This window comes from Bombina bombina, chromosome 11 (genome assembly GCF_027579735.1).
Source record: "Bombina bombina isolate aBomBom1 chromosome 11, aBomBom1.pri, whole genome shotgun sequence".
Classification (NCBI taxonomy): Eukaryota; Metazoa; Chordata; class Amphibia; order Anura; family Bombinatoridae; genus Bombina; species Bombina bombina.
This window is the reverse complement of record NC_069509.1, coordinates 129,387,901-129,405,696: the sequence shown is the minus strand read 5'-3', so window position 1 is coordinate 129,405,696 and position 17,796 is coordinate 129,387,901. Positions and strand designations below refer to the sequence as shown.

At 38.9% G+C, this 17,796-nt stretch overlaps 1 protein-coding gene across 1 annotated transcript in view; it reads right to left on the bottom strand.

Annotated features, from left to right (window-relative positions):
• The window catches only part of LOC128642041 (zinc finger MYM-type protein 1-like), a 60,625-nt gene that overhangs the window by 18,739 nt on the left and 24,090 nt on the right, over positions 1-17,796 (bottom strand). Inside the window, exon 2 of the mRNA XM_053694689.1 lies at positions 4,955-5,013. The gene's annotated coding sequence lies outside the window, so the exon portion shown is untranslated. The remainder of the gene's footprint in view (positions 1-4,954; positions 5,014-17,796) is intronic.

Below are 17,796 nucleotides of genomic sequence, written 5' to 3'. Positions count from 1 at the left end.
TCAGGGAATCCCAGACCGCGCCCCAGCCTAATAGACTGGCGTCGGTCGTGACAATGACCCACTCTGGTTTGCGGAAGCTCATTCCCTGGGACAGGTGATCCTGAGTCAGCCACCAACGGAGTGAGTCTCTGGTCTTCTGATCTACTTGAATCACTGGAGACAAGTCTGTATAGTCCCCATTCCACTGTTTGAGCATGCACAGTTGTAATGGTCTTAGATGAATTTGCGCAAAAGGAACTATGTCCATTGCTGCAACCATCAACCCTACTACTTCCATGCACTGAGCTATGGAAGGCCGTAGAACAGAGTGAAGAACTTGACAAGCGTTTAGAAGCTTTGACTCTCTGACATCTGTCAGGAAAATCTTCATTTCTAAAGAATCTATTATTGTTCCCAAGAAAGGGACTCTTGTTGACGGAGACGGGGAACTTTTTTCTATGTTCACCTACCACCCATGAGATCTGAGAAAGGCTAGAACAATGTCTGTGTGAGCCTTTGTCTTTGAAAGAGACGACGCTTGAATTAGGATGTCGTCCAAGTAAGGTGCCACTGCAATGCCCCTGGGTCTTAGAACCGCTAGAAGGGACCCGAGCACCTTTGTGAAAATCCTTGGAGCAGTGGCTAGTCCGAATGGGAGAGCCACAATAGGTAATGTTTGTCCAGAAAGGCGAACCTTAGGAACTGATGATGATCTTTGTGGATAGGAATATGCAGATACGCATCCTTTAGATCCACGGTAGTCAAAAATTGACCCTCCTGGATTGTAGGTAAAATCGTTCGAATAGTTTCCATTTTGAACGATGGCACTCTGAGAAATTTGTTTAGAATTTTTAAATCCAGAATTGGTCTGAAAGTTCCCTCTTTTTTTGGGAACTACAAACAGATTTGAGTAAAACCCCTGACCTTGTTCCACAGTTGGAACTGGGAGTATCACTCCCATCTTTAACAGGTCTTCTACACAATGTAAGAATGCCTGTCTCTTTACTTGGTTTGAAGATAAGTGAGACATGTGGAACCTTCCCCTTGGGGGTAGTTCCTTAAATTCTAGAAGATAACCCTGAGAGACTATTTCTAGTGCCCAGGGATCCTGAACATCTCTTGCCCAAGCCTGAGCAAAGAGAGAGAGTCTGCCCCTACTAGATCCGGTTCTGGAAAAGGGGCTACCTCTTCATGCTGTCTTGGTAGCAGCAGCAGGTTTCTTGGCCTGTTTACCCTTGTTCCAGCCTTGCATTGATTTCCAAGCTGGTTTAGTCTGGGAAGCGTTACCCTCTTGTCTAGAGGCTGCCGAGTTGGAAGCCGGTCCGTTCCTGAAATTGCGAAAGGAACGAAAATTGGACTTATTCTTAGCCTTGAAAGGTTTATCTTGTGGGAGGGCATGGCCCTTTCCCCCAGTGATGACTGAAATAATCTCTTTCAATTCTGGCCCAAAAGGGGTCTTACCTTTGAAAGGGGTATTAAGCAATTTTGTCTTGGAAGATACATCCGCCGACCAAGACTTTAGCCAGAGCGCTCTGCGCGCCACAATTGTAAACCCTGAATTTTTTGCCGCTAACCTCGCTAACTGCAAAGCGGCGTCTAAAATAAAGGAATTAACTAACTTAAGTGCATAAATTCTGTCCATGACTTCCTCATACGGAGTCTCCCTACTGAGCGACTTTTCCAGTTCCTCGAACCAGAACCACGCCTCTGTAGTGACAGGAATAATGCACGAAATAGGTTGAAGGAGGTAACCTTGCTGTACAAAAATCTTTTTAAGCAAACCCTCCAATTTTTTATCCATAGGATCTTTGAAAGCACAATTGTCCTCAATAGGAATGGTCGTGCGCTTGGCTAGAGTAGAAAACTCCCCCTCGACCTTAGGGACTGTTTGCCATGTGTCCTTCCTGGGGTCGACCATAGGGAACAATTTCTTAAATATAGGAGGAGGGACAAAAAGGTATGCCTGGCTTCTCCCACTTCTTATTCACTATGTCCGCCACCCGTTTAGGTATCGGAAAAGCATCAGGGTGCACCGGGACCTCAAGGAACTGTCCATCTTGCACAATTTTTCTGGGATGACCAGATTGTCACAATCATCCAGAGTAGATAGCACCTCCTTAAGTAATGCGCGGAGATGCTCTAATTTAAATTTAAATGTCACAACATCAGGTTCTGCCTGCTGAGAAATTCTTCCTGTATCAGAAATTTCCCCACCTGACAAACCCTCCCTCACTGCCACTTCAGATTGGTGTGAGGGTATGACAGAAAAATTATCATCAGCGCCCTCCTGCTCTACAGTGTTTAAAACAGAGCAATCGCGCTTTCTCTGAAATGCTGGCATTTTGGATAAAATATTAGCTATGGAGTTATCCATTACTGCCGTCAATTACTGCATAGTAACAAGCATTGGCGCGCTAGAAGTACTAGGGGTCGCCTGCGCGGGCATAACTGGTAGAGACACAGAAGGAGATGATGTAGAACTATGTCTACTTCCTTCATCTGAGGAATGATCCTGGGCAACTTTACAATTTGTGACAGTTCTGTCCTTACTTTGTTTGGACGCAATGGCACAATTATCACACTATATTTGAAGGGGGAACCACATTGGCTACCATACATACAGAACATGATCTATCTGAAGGTACAGACATGTTAAACAGGCTTAAACTGGTTAATAAAGCACAAAAAACGTTTTAAAACAAAACCGTTACTGTCTCTTTAAATGTTAAACAGGGCACACTTTATTACTGAATATGTGAAAAACTATGAAGGAATTATCTAATCTTTACCAAATTTTCACCACAGTGTCTTAATACATTCAAAGTATTGCACCCCAATTTTCAAGCTGTTAACCCTTAAAATGTGGAAACCGGAGCCGTTTTAACCCCCTTACAGTCCCAGCCACAGCCTTTGCTGCAACTTCACCAATCCCAGGGGGGTATATAATACCAAATGAAGCCTTCTAGGAACGTTTTTAGTGGATTCCAGACCCTCACACATGCAGCTGCATGTACTGAACTCAAAATTAACTGCACAGTAATGGCACGAAAATGAGGCTCTGCCAACTACAGAGAAAGGCCCTTCCTGACTGGGAAGGTGTCTTAACAAGTGCCTGGTGCTAAAAACGTTCCCCAATGTTATAAAAGTGTGAAATACAACTTCAAACTGCATATAATACTTAAATAAAGCAATCGATTTAGCCCCTAAAAGTGTCTACCAGTTTATAGCCCATAATAAGCCCTTTATTCTGTTTGAGACTAAGAAAATGGCTTACCGATCCCCATGAGGGGAAAATGACAGCCTTCCAGCATTACACAGTCTTGTTAGAAACATGGCTAGTCATACCTTGAGCAGAAAAGTCTGCAAACTGTTCCCCCCAACTGAAGTTATCTCATCTCAACAGTCCTATGTGGAAACAGCAAACGATTTTAGTAACTGCTGCTAAAATCATAATCCTCTCACAAACAGAAATCTTCATCTCTTTCTGTTTCAGAGTAAATAGTACATACCAGCACTATTTTAAAATAACAAACTCTTGATAGAAGAATAAAAAACTACAACTAAACACCACAAACTCCTCACCATCCCCGAGGAGATGCTACTTGTTCAGAGCGGCAAGGAGAATGACTGGGGGGGCGGAGCCTGGGAGGGACTATATGGACAGCTCTTGCTGTGTGCTCTCCTTGCCTTTCCCTGTGGGGGAGGAGAATATCCCACAAGTAATGGATGACACCGTGGACTGGACACACCAATGTTGGAGAAAACCCTGTCAGCACCTTGCCACAGCTCTGCTGTGGCGCCTACCTGCCCTTAGGGATTGGAAATGAGGGGTTAAAGCTTCGTTTTGGCCCAAAAAGTTCACCAGGACCCTCCGGTGTTGTAGCTTGCTGCTTGTCAAGAGAAAACAACTGCGCAACTGAGGCGCGAAATTAGGCCCCGGCCATCTCACTCAATGTTTCTAAGGCCTCCCAAAAACACACAAAGCGTTTTAACTAGCCATGTGGGGTCTAAAACCCCAAAAAAGTCATGTACCCTCAATAAAGTTGTCCCTCAAAAACTTATTAACAGCACTCCCAGTACACACAACCGTTTGTTCATATCATTCAAACTGAGTGTCAACCATAATTTCAATTAGCCCTTATGCAAGCTTAGTAATGCCACTATAAGTCTAGGATTACTTCTTACCCTTACCCTCGTGGGGATACTGTCAGCCTTTCTGAAATATCACAGCCTCTCCAGAAAAAATGACTGAACATACCTCATTGCTGTATAGCATGAAAAACGTTCCTCACACTGAAGTTTTCCTGTACTCCTCAGCCTCTGTGGGAACAGCATTGGATCTTAGTTACAAATGCTAAGATCATCATCCTCCAAGCAGAAATCTTCATCCATCTCCTGCCTGAGAGTAAATAGTACACACCGGTACCATTTTAAAATAACAAACTCTTGCTTGAAGAAAATAAAAACTAACAGTTTATCACCTCTTTCACTTTACCCTTCCTGCTTAGAGCCGGCATAGAGAATGACTTGGGGGTGGAGTTAAGGGGGGAGCTATATAGACAGCTCTGCTGTGGGTGCTCTCTTTGCCACTTCCTGTAGGGAAGGATAATATCCCACAAATAAGGATCAAACCGTGGACTTGGTACATCTTGCAAAAGAAAGTGTATTATTATTATTGTTATAACGGTGTTGGTTATGCAAAATTGGGGAATGGGTACTAAAAGGGATTATCTATTTTTTAAACAACAAAAATTCTGGTGTTGACTGCCCCTTTAAATAAAATGTGTTTAACACATAATGTTTACAAGAAAAAAAATAATTAAACTAATTGCTAAAGACAATTGTTAGACAGGCCAGCTAACGTTCACCTAAGTAGTAGTGGTAAGGAAGACAGGCCAACTGGGCATACCTGCTTGTGGTATTGTCAATATCACATGTAATATAAAATACATTTGTAAATAAGAGAAAAATGTACCTGATATGAACAATGTTCCTTTGAGGAGGATAGTAAAATAAACTAATGCTTGCGTTGTTCTGTAACGACAATAAAATGAAAGAAACAAGTTATGCTTCATGTATCCAAAGTACAACTGTTTTACCCATATATAAACATATAAATGTGCGCACAGAACAGCCGCCTCATCAGCATATACACACAAGCTGTCAGACAATGAAAAGCACAACCTCACATACATATACACAAGCTGTCAGACATTTAGGGCTAGATTACAAATGAGGCGCATTTGCTTTTTTGCAAGTAATATTTTTTTCACAAGCGTTTTTCATCGTGCTGACATTACAAGTAGAGTGAAATCGCGATTGCGCTAGAGCAAATCGCCATTTACGCTTCAACCCTTCCCGCAATCTCAGAGATGTGGTTAACTGTTTTCAGAAACAAAAAAGTTGCACAAAAAACTTCAAAAAATACATTATAAAGTACAGTTACACTCATTAACACTGTCTAATAAAGATGATGTTATAAAAATATTGCACAAAAAGGTTATAAGGGTTTGAAGATATGATATCTCTCAGCTGCAAAAGGGCTTTAACATTGAGATACATATACATACATATTAATGTGTGTGTGTATATATATATATATATATATATATATATACATACATACACACACAAAAAATGCGTCACTAATCTAGCCCTAATTGTATACACTAATATGAGCGCACACAACTGCAACTAGATACATAATGCAAATTTAGTTGCTACCTGCAGTGATATTAGAGTGACAGTAAATTGCAAACTAAAAAAATAAATAAAAAATAAATTCAAATGTACTTTTATTATCAATTTTGCTTATTGATATTATATTGTGACTGGTAGGTGCTATGTATCAAACTAATGCATTTACTAATTCAGTTTAAAGAACTGAAAAAAGGATACTTTGCAAGCACTTTATCATCCCTAGTTTATATCATGCGTGGATCACAAAAAATAAAAATCAACTTTGTTAGAGAAAAAAACAAAACAATAAAAAGTGGGTTTATAAAAAAGCATTAATGGGTACAGTAGTGAGACCTAACAATTATCTCAGTATGTTGTCTGACCCACTAATAGGGTCAGTATGTTCCGCATATATCTTATGGAACTAATTTATTATTGGAGATGGGCAATATGGACTGTGCATTGTGTATAGGATTGATACTTGGCAGGATATCTATAGTGTCACAAGTTATGTCCACATATAAGAAATCATGTTTGTCCTGTTCTATAAAGAGGGGAGTGTTTTCACTTAAATCCAAAAGTTACAGCTATAGTATTATCGTGCATAAATAATGTAAAACCGTACGCCTTTGGTTATTATATCAAGTGAGACTAGCTCAATTCATCATTTTCTCCACTTTTGGATAAATAGCTTTGAGGCATTAAAAAAGGTGAACAAGATTCTTTTATAAAAACACTACACCATAGTTTCTCAACCGCGGTCCTCAAGTACCCCCAACAGGTTTTCATTATATCTGAGCCAGTGCACAGGTGAAATAATCAGTTTATGGGAGAGAGTAGGATAGTAACCATGGTGTTACTGATCAGCTGATTACTTCACCCGTGCACTGGTTCAGCTATAATGAAAACCTGGCCTGTTGGGGGTACTTGAGGAACATAGTTGAGAGACACTGCACTATACTAGAAGTCCATTTTATGTGTGTATCTCAACTTGTGATAGATTATATATATTATATAATGTGTGAAGATAGTTAAAGTTAAGCCAGCACTACACCTTCTTAATTAAAAGTCCAAATTTATTGAAATTTCCATAAAATGAGAACAAAGTAAAGTGCAATAGCTATTTAAGGTACTAGCTTGTCTAACATGTTTCGGCCGTAGCCTTAATCATAGACCTAGTTAAAACAAATGTGTGATTAAAACATATACCCTTAGCTTAATGCTTATTGGATAGAATGTGACCAATTGAACATCACTAGGATTAACTCCCTCATGTCATATTAACCCTTATATGGGCTACATTATACTAATAATTGCTTGCTTTGTTTGAAACAATAAAATTGAAGTCACAGGAATGCACTATGTCTAAATTTACAATTATATATATATATATATAATATTGTGTACATAATGCAGAAAAAATGTTACAAAGTAAATGACAGTTAAACACATAGGTAAAGTATGTTCATGTACATCTTTTGGAAGGCTTTGAAATTTAACCTTGCAGAACATGCTGTGTTGAAATTATATATATATATATATCACAGATTAACCTTATCCTAAACCATATCAGTTCCATAAACTCATATAACATATATATCCTATAAGACAATCAAGAGCTTATTGCTCAATTTAAAGGGGACCTACAATGTCTATAAACCAAATACTGCTGATTGGCAATATCCTTAGAAATGTCATAGCAATGTGTGGTTATATTTATACAAAAGAAAGTAACTACCATAGACACGATATATTGTTATTTAACCTATAGTATTTAGTTCTATTTGGAACTGTATAATAATGATGTAGGTGCTATTATTAGGTTCACATGTCTCATTCATACATGTAGCATATTGGTAGGATAACATGAAAAAGTCTTCTGTGTGTAAGCGATACCTTAGTGAGATAATGATCTCAATCATTATTCATAGTCACCCTTACTAACAAATGTGTCGTTAACTCAATTCAATGATAATCCTATTTATTTCTGGTATCTCTATGTGACTGGTTTGTATTGGGACGATTTATTCCCAAAAGTTTATGATGTCATAAATGGAATTGAAGCCTTTTGGGACCCTAGTGTCCAGGGAGAAAATCCAGAAAGCCTCTCTCTTCAACAGTAGTTCAAATCGCCACCTCTTCTTGGCTTTTTGATTTTCTCTATTATTTTCCATTTGAAGATATGATTTGACCAAGTATGTTTGTCTATAAAATGTTTTGCTAATTCAGACTTAGCCTCAGACCTCTTTATGTCTGAGAGGTGTTTCCGGATTCTCTCCCTGGCTTTTCTAGAGGTACATCCTACATATTGTTTATCAGAACATGTACACCAGGCCAGATAGATTACATATTTTGATCTGCAGTTGACGCAACCCTCTATTGTGTAAACCTTAGAAGTAATGTTAGATTTAAACATTTCTCCTCTGTCAATAAAGCCACACGGTATACATTGCCTGTAGCTGCCTCTGTACATCCCGTTTGTGGTTAGCCAGGAACTTGTAGCATTATTACATGGTAAATCACTGGGTGATAGCATATTGCCCAAAGTGACACCCTTCCTATAGGAAAACCTACATCCTTTTTGGACTACCTCAATAAGTCCCTCATCAGCTGCTAACATCGGCATATGTTTACTAATAATTTTACATACTTTCCTATCTATCTCGTCAACTTCCTTTCCAATTTTTTCTAACAGTGGCTTTTTATGTCCTCTGTCATGGAGTCTGTTCTTTAAATCCTCGCTATGCTTCTTATATTCCTGATTACTTGAACAATTCCTTTTTAATCTAATTACTTGTCCCTTCACTATTGATTTCTGTACACTGGCAGGATGACTACTCTTACCGTGTAGTAAAGTATTACCTGAGATAGGTTTTCTGTAATTTGTGGTTTCAACACTATTGGTTTCTATATTTGATGTCAATCTGAGATCCAGATAGCATGCAGTCGACTTGTTGTACTCAAACGTACATTTTAGACCCCATATATTATCATTAAGATAATTCACACACTTTAATTTTGGGAATAAATCATTCCAATACAAACTAGTCACATAGAGATACCAGAAATAAATAGGATTATCATTGAATTGAGTTAACGACACATTTGCACTAAAGGGGACTATGAATAATGATTGAGATCATTATCTCACTAAGGCATCACTTACACACAGAAGACTTTTTCATGTTACCCTACCAATATGCTACATGTATGAATTGAGACATGTGAACCCAATAATAGCACCTACATCATTATTATACAGTTCCAAATAGAACTAAATACTATAGGTTAAATCAGTGTTTTTCAACCAGTGTGCTGTGGCACACTGGTGTGCCGTGAGAAATCCTCAGGTGTGCCGCGGCAGACTGACAACAGTGTGACATATTTTTTAAATTTTGCTTGTTTTTTATTCTGAGCCGTTTTTTTTATTTTGAGTGAGATGATGACTGAGGGTAACAGTGTAGTGGCAGCTCGCTCCGCCAACCAGTGTTCACACTTGGAAGGAACCCCCACCCACCACAACACGTGTCTAGGGCCGGCTCTACACAACGCAACACTTCAATCCCCCATGAATGCTGGCGCAGCTTTGCTCCTCCTCCAGAACAGTTCCAGCCAGCGGGGGTGTCCCTCTTTCAAATTTTGAAATATTGGGAGGTATGTGACAGGCTCATCAGGCATCATTTACAACCATGACATATTGACATTCATTCACAGACAATCATTATGATTGTTTGTGAATGAATGTCAAAGGCCCCTATATAACAAAGTATGGCGGACCTGATCCGCGCCAGACCTCACTGAATACGGAGAGCAATACTCTTGTGAGCTGCTGGTGCAATGCCGCCCCCTGCAGACTCGCGGCCAATGGGCCGCCAGCAGGGGGGTGTCAATCAACCCGATCGTACTCGATCTGGTTGAATTGCGGCGGTCTGTCTGCCTGCTCAGAGCAGGCGGACAGGTTATGGAGCAGCGGTCTTTAGACCTGCAGGCTCGCCAGAAACACGGGGCCTCAAGCTCTATCTGGAGCTTGATAGATATGCCCCAATATGTCATTTATAGTTTGTAGGAGGCATGACAGCACAGTACAGTGTGTGTGTGTGTATATATATATATATATATATATATATATATATATATATATATATATATATATATATATATATATATACACACTGTATTAGGCTACAATGTGTGATTTTGTAAAATTTTGGCATGGTGGTGTGCCGCAGGATTTTTTAATGTAAAAAAGTGTGCCACGGCAAAAAAAAGGTTGAAAATCACTGGGTTAAATAATTAACCTGATATTGAGATATTGCAATTGGACACAAAACAATATATCGTGTCTATGGTAGTTACTTTCTTTTGTATAAATATAACCACACAGAACTTACTCTGCTGAGCTGAGGAAATTGTGAGGTAAAATATATTCCTTTTTTATATAGAGATGCTCAGGTGATATTTTCCTGTCAGCTTTTTACAGTTATACTGCATCCGTTTCAAATGATTTAGCATATGAGTATTATGTCCATTTAAGTATCACTTCTCTTCCCACAACCCCCAGTCATTCTCTTTGCCTTAGGTGCAAGGAGGATGTGAAGTTTTAGTGTCTGAAGATTGGATTTATTTCACTTCAATCAAGATTTTATTATTTTGAAAGCCAGAGTAGGCTTACTCTGATCTTTATTCTCAAGATTGGGTTTAGCCGTACTCCACTTTAGTCTCTTCAGTAGGGCAGCGGTGGCTTTCAAGCAGTTAGGAACTGGTGAGGTGGGCCTCACTGCGTTTTCCCAACATGTTGCTGTCCCTGTATAAAAAGCCTGAGTAGGTTTACTCTCTTTTTTTCTACTGGTCCCTGTGAGGAGCGGCATCCTCTCACGCTGTGTAGGCTGTCCTGCCGGACGGCTAGACTGCAGATAAGTACTTTTGTCTTCTAGGTATGGAGACTGTGCACTTAATAAGGTTGAGCTGCAGAATTATATGGGACAGGGTAATCTTTGTAAGGATATGTATAGGCAGGAAGCAGGCACTTTTTATTGTGACAGGGGACTTGTGGGGGTTCTTACTTTTTATTGATCTAAAAGTAGGGCTGGGCGATATGGGCAAAAAAATAATAAATTGCGATTTAATTGCGCTTTTCTTATAAATGACTAACACCTTCATTTTTCAATAAAAAAAAATATTTAAGACTACAGAATCTTAATGTAAATAAATCACAAGAAATCCCCCTTTAGACAGCTCCAGACTTTTATAGTGTACATAACCAGCAGCATCAATCCTTAGAGTATTTAAAGCGGTATTGTGAAGACTCACCAACGTAAGTAAATTCAAGCGGATACCAAGCAGCCTATTCAGCCTCCGGATCGTTCACCACTCTGTGGGTCCCCGGGCCGGTACGAAGCACCTTAGACTGCCGTTGCTGTATCTTTTTATCAGGTAAGTCCCGAACTCCGTGAGAGCCTCCGCCTCTGTGAATGCCTGTTGACACACACCGGCGTCTTACGATGACGTCATCAGCCGGTCAGTAAGCCGGGTACTGCAAGCCTTTGTCCTGGAGAACGCCGAGGTTTAAGCTGGTTGTTTAGACGGCAACAACATCAAAAAAGAAGAAATCCAGCAAACCTCCCAGGCGTATAATCAATCAAAGATTTATTTGGAAAACCGTGCACAAAAACATATAAAAAAAAGGGTAAAACATACAGAATGTCCCAACAACCTGGAACAGATAAAGGAATCGTCCTACGCGTTTCAGCAGATATTCGCCTTATTCATGGACATAATTTACTCCACACCAACTTGTCTATTTAAACACACCCTTGTCATCAGGTGTGAGAGCTCCAGGTACTAATTATTAAAGGGACAGACCTAGAATATCACCATACTGAAATAAAGACAGACTAAAAATAATGAGCATTACATTAGGGGGAGATTGCAACGTTAATACTTTAAATGTTAATACTTTAAATGTTAATATAGCATATAAAGAAATATACAAATCTCAACAATTTATAAACATGGGCTAAACATATATATATAATTTGAGTAGCATATTCTACCATAAGCATCTAGTTAAAGACTTATATAAATGGGATCTGCCTCTGTTTATTGTAGAGCCTCCATGCGAGAAAATATTTATGAACTGATATACTAATGCCTTAACAATAACCATAAGTTTTGAAAATAAACGGTAGTGAGTGCATCATATTATTAATTACCCCAATAACAGCATGACATATATTGTATACCTGAGAGGACTTATTAATGAAGAACAACAGAGAGGGCGTTGCAAAAGACAATGAGGAGATGCACAAAACAGTGTGTATAAATTTTTATATATGGTTCAGAGCAAGCTGTGCTAATTCTAATAATAATGTATCTAGAATAAATTAATAAAGATGGAATTTTACTCTATTAATACATAGAGATAAAGAATATATACAAGCCAATCTAAACTATACTACTGTGTACCCATCTTAAATACATGATGTAAATCCTCTTTAGTATAGATTATCACATTTTGCTACTTAATGTACTTCCTGGGATCATAATATAAATCCTATCTATTAATGCCTCCAAAAATTAATGACATCACCCACTATGTTGAAACCATCTGGAATCCTGGTTTTCATTTTGAAAATCCAGAAAGCCTCTTTGTATGAAAGTTTAGTTACTCTATCTCCACCACGTATGGCAGGTTTGATATGGTCAATAATTTGCCACTTTAGACTATTAACCACTTTGTTGTGGACATGTATAAAGTGTCTGGCAAGGTCAGAGCATTCGATACCATGCTCAATATTCTTGAGATGCTCCCTGATCCTATTTCTACACTCTCTAGAGGTGCACCCAATGTATTGTTTTTTACATTCCACGCAATCTATGAGATAGATTACGAAGACAGAGCGACAGTTGGTATATGTATCCAACTCATAGACCTTCTGTGTGGTGTATGATTGAAAATTCTTAGTAACTTTTGTGAATCCACAAGCAATGCAATTGCTGTAGTGACACCTATAGTGCCCTTTTACATTTAACCAGCTATTGCTTCTTGTCTGTGTACTTCTAAGTAGACTAGGAGAAACTGCATTACCTATCGTATAGCCTCTACGCGAGACAAAGTTGCATCCCTTCTGCACAAGATCTTTGAGGCTGTCCTCAGCAGTCAAAATTGGGAGATGCTTTTTCACTATATCACATATTGCATTAAATTGTGCACTATATGTGGTTATGAATGTAGGTCTGGAGTTATCAAAACGTTGTTTATTCACTAGGGCTTTGTTATCAAGGAGGAGGGTTTCTCTATCTAATCTGGTTACTTCTAGGAGGGCTCGATCTATTGTTTTTATATGATAGCCTCTCTCTAGGAGATCTTTTCTCATTTTCAAGCTCTCTGTGATAAAGACTTCATTGTCAGTACAATTACGTTTTAACCTTATGAATTGCCCTTTGGCTATTCCAAAACCCATATGTTTTGGATGATTGCTTTGGCCATGTAATATCGCATTCGCCGCAATTGGTTTGCGATATAAAGTTGTCTTTATCTGCTGAGTGTCTGTTTTTCCAATCAATAGGAGGTCTAAGTAGGGTATAGATTCTTTATTACTCTCATATGTAAACTGTAAATTAGCATCATTGGAGTTGAGAAATTGAACAAACTCCTTTAATCTAGATGGACCCCCTGTCCAAACGAACAGGAGGTCATCAATGTATCTTTTATACATAGTAATGTAACCCCTGAAGGGATTTGCATCTCCAAAGACGTGGCATGCCTCCCACCAACCCATATATAGGTTGGCGTAGGCTGGGGCAAATTTAGCCCCCATGGCAGTGCCACGTCTTTGGAGATAAAAAGTCCCCTCGAATTGGAAAAAATTATGGGTTAGTAAAAAATCCAAGGTTTGAATTAGAAAGGTCTTAAGATTGCCGTCATAGTTACTGAATCTGTCCAGCATGTATGAGATGGCTTCTAAACCCTTTTTATGAGGGATAGCAGAATACAGACTAACTACATCTATAGTAAGCCATTCCGCTGCGTCTGTCCAAGCTACCTCTTTTAGACAACCCAAAAGGTGCTTCGTATCTTTGAGATATGATGGAAGACCATAGACTACTGGTTGTAGTAGAGATTCAATCCATGTTGAAATATTTTCAAATAGAGATCCTATACCCGCCACAATAGGCCTTCCTTTCACCCCCTCCAAGGATTTATGAACCTTGGGGAGGTGATGGAATATGGGGGTAACTGGATCTTGAACAGAGATAGTCTACAGTGCCCTGGTCTAAAACCCCCATCTCCAAGCCATCATCTAACAGTGATACGAGCTGCTGCCTATATTTCTCAGTTGGGTTATATCTGAGAACTTCATAGACGTCAGCATCATTTAGTTGCCTAAGAGCTTCCTCCAGATATGACTGCCTATCCTGCACCACCACACATCCACCCTTATCCGCCCTCTTTATTACAATATCCTCCCTAGATTTTAAATTATTAAGGGCCTTAGATTGTTTTTCATTTAAATTAGGATAAGGATGCTTGGTGTCATTAAAGAGTGCAATAAGGTCTTCTTCAATTCTGTGGTGAAAAGCTTCTAAGAATGGACCTCTCTCCCTAGTTGGATAAAATATAGACTTTGGTGTATATCCACCATGTGTACATTTAAGCGGAATTTCATCAACTATTGATTCCTTGGCTAGGTCATGTGCCTTTAATAGATCACACGCCTCTGTGAAATCAACTATGTCATATATTTTAGGTAGAGTATCACTAGAGTAGGTAAAGTCTACATCTCTGCTATCATGTGTTTCATCTTTTTTCCAAAAAAATTTCCTTAATGTGAGATCCCGAACCATTTTATTCACATCTACAATAGTGTTGAACAAGTTAAATTTATTAGTTGGTACATAACCTAATCCAAAACTCAATACTTCTTTCTCCTCTCTAGTAAGAGTATAATTTGAAATATTGATTACATTCATAGTGCATATTTGTTTCTTCCTCCTCTCTTTTGCCTCCTTGCCCCTCTGCCTCTTGCTCCTCTTCCTATGCTTCCTCCTCTCTCCCTGGTGTTGGGATCTGCCTGAAAAACCTGCTGATCAATGTTATAATCTGGATTTATATGTTGTTTTAGTATAGGATTAGGAGTGTCATTATCCCTTAAAAAATCCTGCCTCCTTAAATCATCTGATGTTGCTACATTGGTATTTTTAGATACATTTCTATTATTACTACTACTATTGTATCTTGTGACTATAGGATCAACTCTAGTAATGCCTGTATTCTTAGGTTTAACTATTTGTTCACTATGTGCTGGCTGCATGCTTTTAGGCAGTACTATGTCAGCTTGCTGTAAAGTATTCTCTTCAGGGTTTTGCTCTAAAAACGTTACATGTTTTTCTACTGGTGAAGTTGTCCTGGCTCTATTTCTGGACCTAGATCTAGATCTGGATCTGTTATTACTACCAGAATTACTACGTGTGTGCCAGGTATAGACCCTGTCATGTGCATGGTCATCACTATCTCTAATGAATTTTTTAAGTTTAAAGTTATCCAGCTCCACCTTAAACTTATCTATAGATTCTTTCAGCAGAGTGTCCATATCCCCATATTTGGGGTGCAACACATAGTCATTAAGCTGTGCTTGTAATTCAGACAGTTCATCTCTTGTTTTGTGTAAGACAGTCTCTTTATAGGATATTATTAACTCCATTAGTCTCCTTGAGCAGTCCGTTAAAATGGCATTCCATTTAGCAATAAAGGAAGAGTCATTTGTCTGAAATGTGGGATATTTGTTAAGACGTAGCCCCCTGGGAATTAAACCCATTATAAGATATTTCTCTAGGGCACGTTTGTCCCACCATGTTTTGTATTCCTTAATAAGGGTACGTTCCATATACAAAAATATGTCACTCATAGATAGAGTCTCTTTTTGATTAATGAAGGTGTCTTCAATTGTCAGCCTGTCCATTTCAATATGTGACATAGGTCTGAGAGAATAAAGATCACGGTTTTCCATGTTTTCCATATTTATAGCCCCTTATTGCAAAGGGTATTTGTAAAATATAAATAAAGGGCTTTGGACACAGTGTGTATGACAACACTATTGTAGATGTGAATAAAATGGTTCGGGATCTCACATTAAGGAAATTTTTTTGGAAAAAAGATGAAACACATGATAGCAGAGATGTAGACTTTACCTACTCTAGTGATACTCTACCTAAAATATATGACATAGTTGATTTCACAGAGGCGTGTGATCTATTAAAGGCACATGACCTAGCCAAGGAATCAATAGTTGATGAAATTCCGCTTAAATGTACACATGGTGGATATACACCAAAGTCTATATTTTATCCAACTAGGGAGAGAGGTCCATTCTTAGAAGCTTTTCACCACAGAATTGAAGAAGACCTTATTGCACTCTTTAATGACACCAAGCATCCTTATCCTAATTTAAATGAAAAACAATCTAAGGCCCTTAATAATTTAAAATCTAGGGAGGATATTGTAATAAAGAGGGCGGATAAGGGTGGATGTGTGGTGGTGCAGGATAGGCAGTCATATCTGGAGGAAGCTCTTAGGCAACTAAATGATGCTGACGTCTATGAAGTTCTCAGATATAACCCAACTGAGAAATATAGGCAGCAGCTCGTATCACTGTTAGATGATGGCTTGGAGATGGGGGTTTTAGACCAGGGCACTGTAGACTATCTCTGTTCAAGATCCAGTTACCCCCATATTCCATCACCTCCCCAAGGTTCATAAATCCTTGGAGGGGGTGAAAGGAAGGCCTATTGTGGCGGGTATAGGATCTCTATTTGAAAATATTTCAACATGGATTGAATCTCTACTACAACCAGTAGTCTATGGTCTTCCATCATATCTCAAAGATACGAAGCACCTTTTGGGTTGTCTAAAAGAGGTAGCTTGGACAGACGCAGCGGAATGGCTTACTATAGATGTAGTTAGTCTGTATTCTGCTATCCCTCATAAAAAGGGTTTAGAAGCCATCTCATACATGCTGGACAGATTCAGTAACTATGACGGCAATCTTAAGACCTTTCTAATTCAAACCTTGGATTTTTTACTAACCCATAATTTTTTCCAATTCGAGGGGACTTTTTATCTCCAAAGACGTGGCACTGCCATGGGGGCTAAATTTGCCCCAGCCTACGCCAACCTATATATGGGTTGGTGGGAGGCATGCCACGTCTTTGGAGATGCAAATCCCTTCAGGGGTTACATTACTATGTATAAAAGATACATTGATGACCTCCTGTTCGTTTGGACAGGGGGTCCATCTAGATTAAAGGAGTTTGTTCAATTTCTCAACTCCAATGATGCTAATTTACAGTTTACATATGAGAGTAATAAAGAATCTATACCCTACTTAGACCTTCTATTGATTGGAAAAACAGACACTCAGCAGATAAAGACAACTTTATATCGCAAACCAATTGCGGCGAATGCGATATTACATGGCCAAAGCAATCATCCAAAACATATGGGTTTTGGAATAGCCAAAGGGCAATTCATAAGGTTAAAACGTAATTGTACTGACAATGAAGTCTTTATCACAGAGAGCTTGAAAATGAGAAAAGATCTCCTAGAGAGAGGCTATCATATAAAAACAATAGATCGAGCCCTCCTTGAAGTAACCAGATTAGATAGAGAAACCCTCCTCCTTGATAACAAAGCCCTAGTGAATAAACAACGTTTTGATAACTCCAGACCTACATTCATAACCACATATAGTGCACAATTTAATGCAATATGTGATATAGTGAAAAAGCATCTCCCAATTTTGACTGCTGAGGACAGCCTCAAAGATCTTGTGCAGAAGGGATGCAACTTTGTCTCGCGTAGAGGCTATACGATAGGTAATGCAGTTTCTCCTAGTCTACTTAGAAGTACACAGACAAGAAGCAATAGCTGGTTAAATGTAAAAGGGCACTATAGGTGTCACTACAGCAATTGCATTGCTTGTGGATTCACAAAAGTTACTAAGAATTTTCAATCATACACCACACAGAAGGTCTATGAGTTGGATACATATACCAACTGTCGCTCTGTCTTCGTAATCTATCTCATAGATTGCGTGGAATGTAAAAAACAATACATTGGGTGCACCTCTAGAGAGTGTA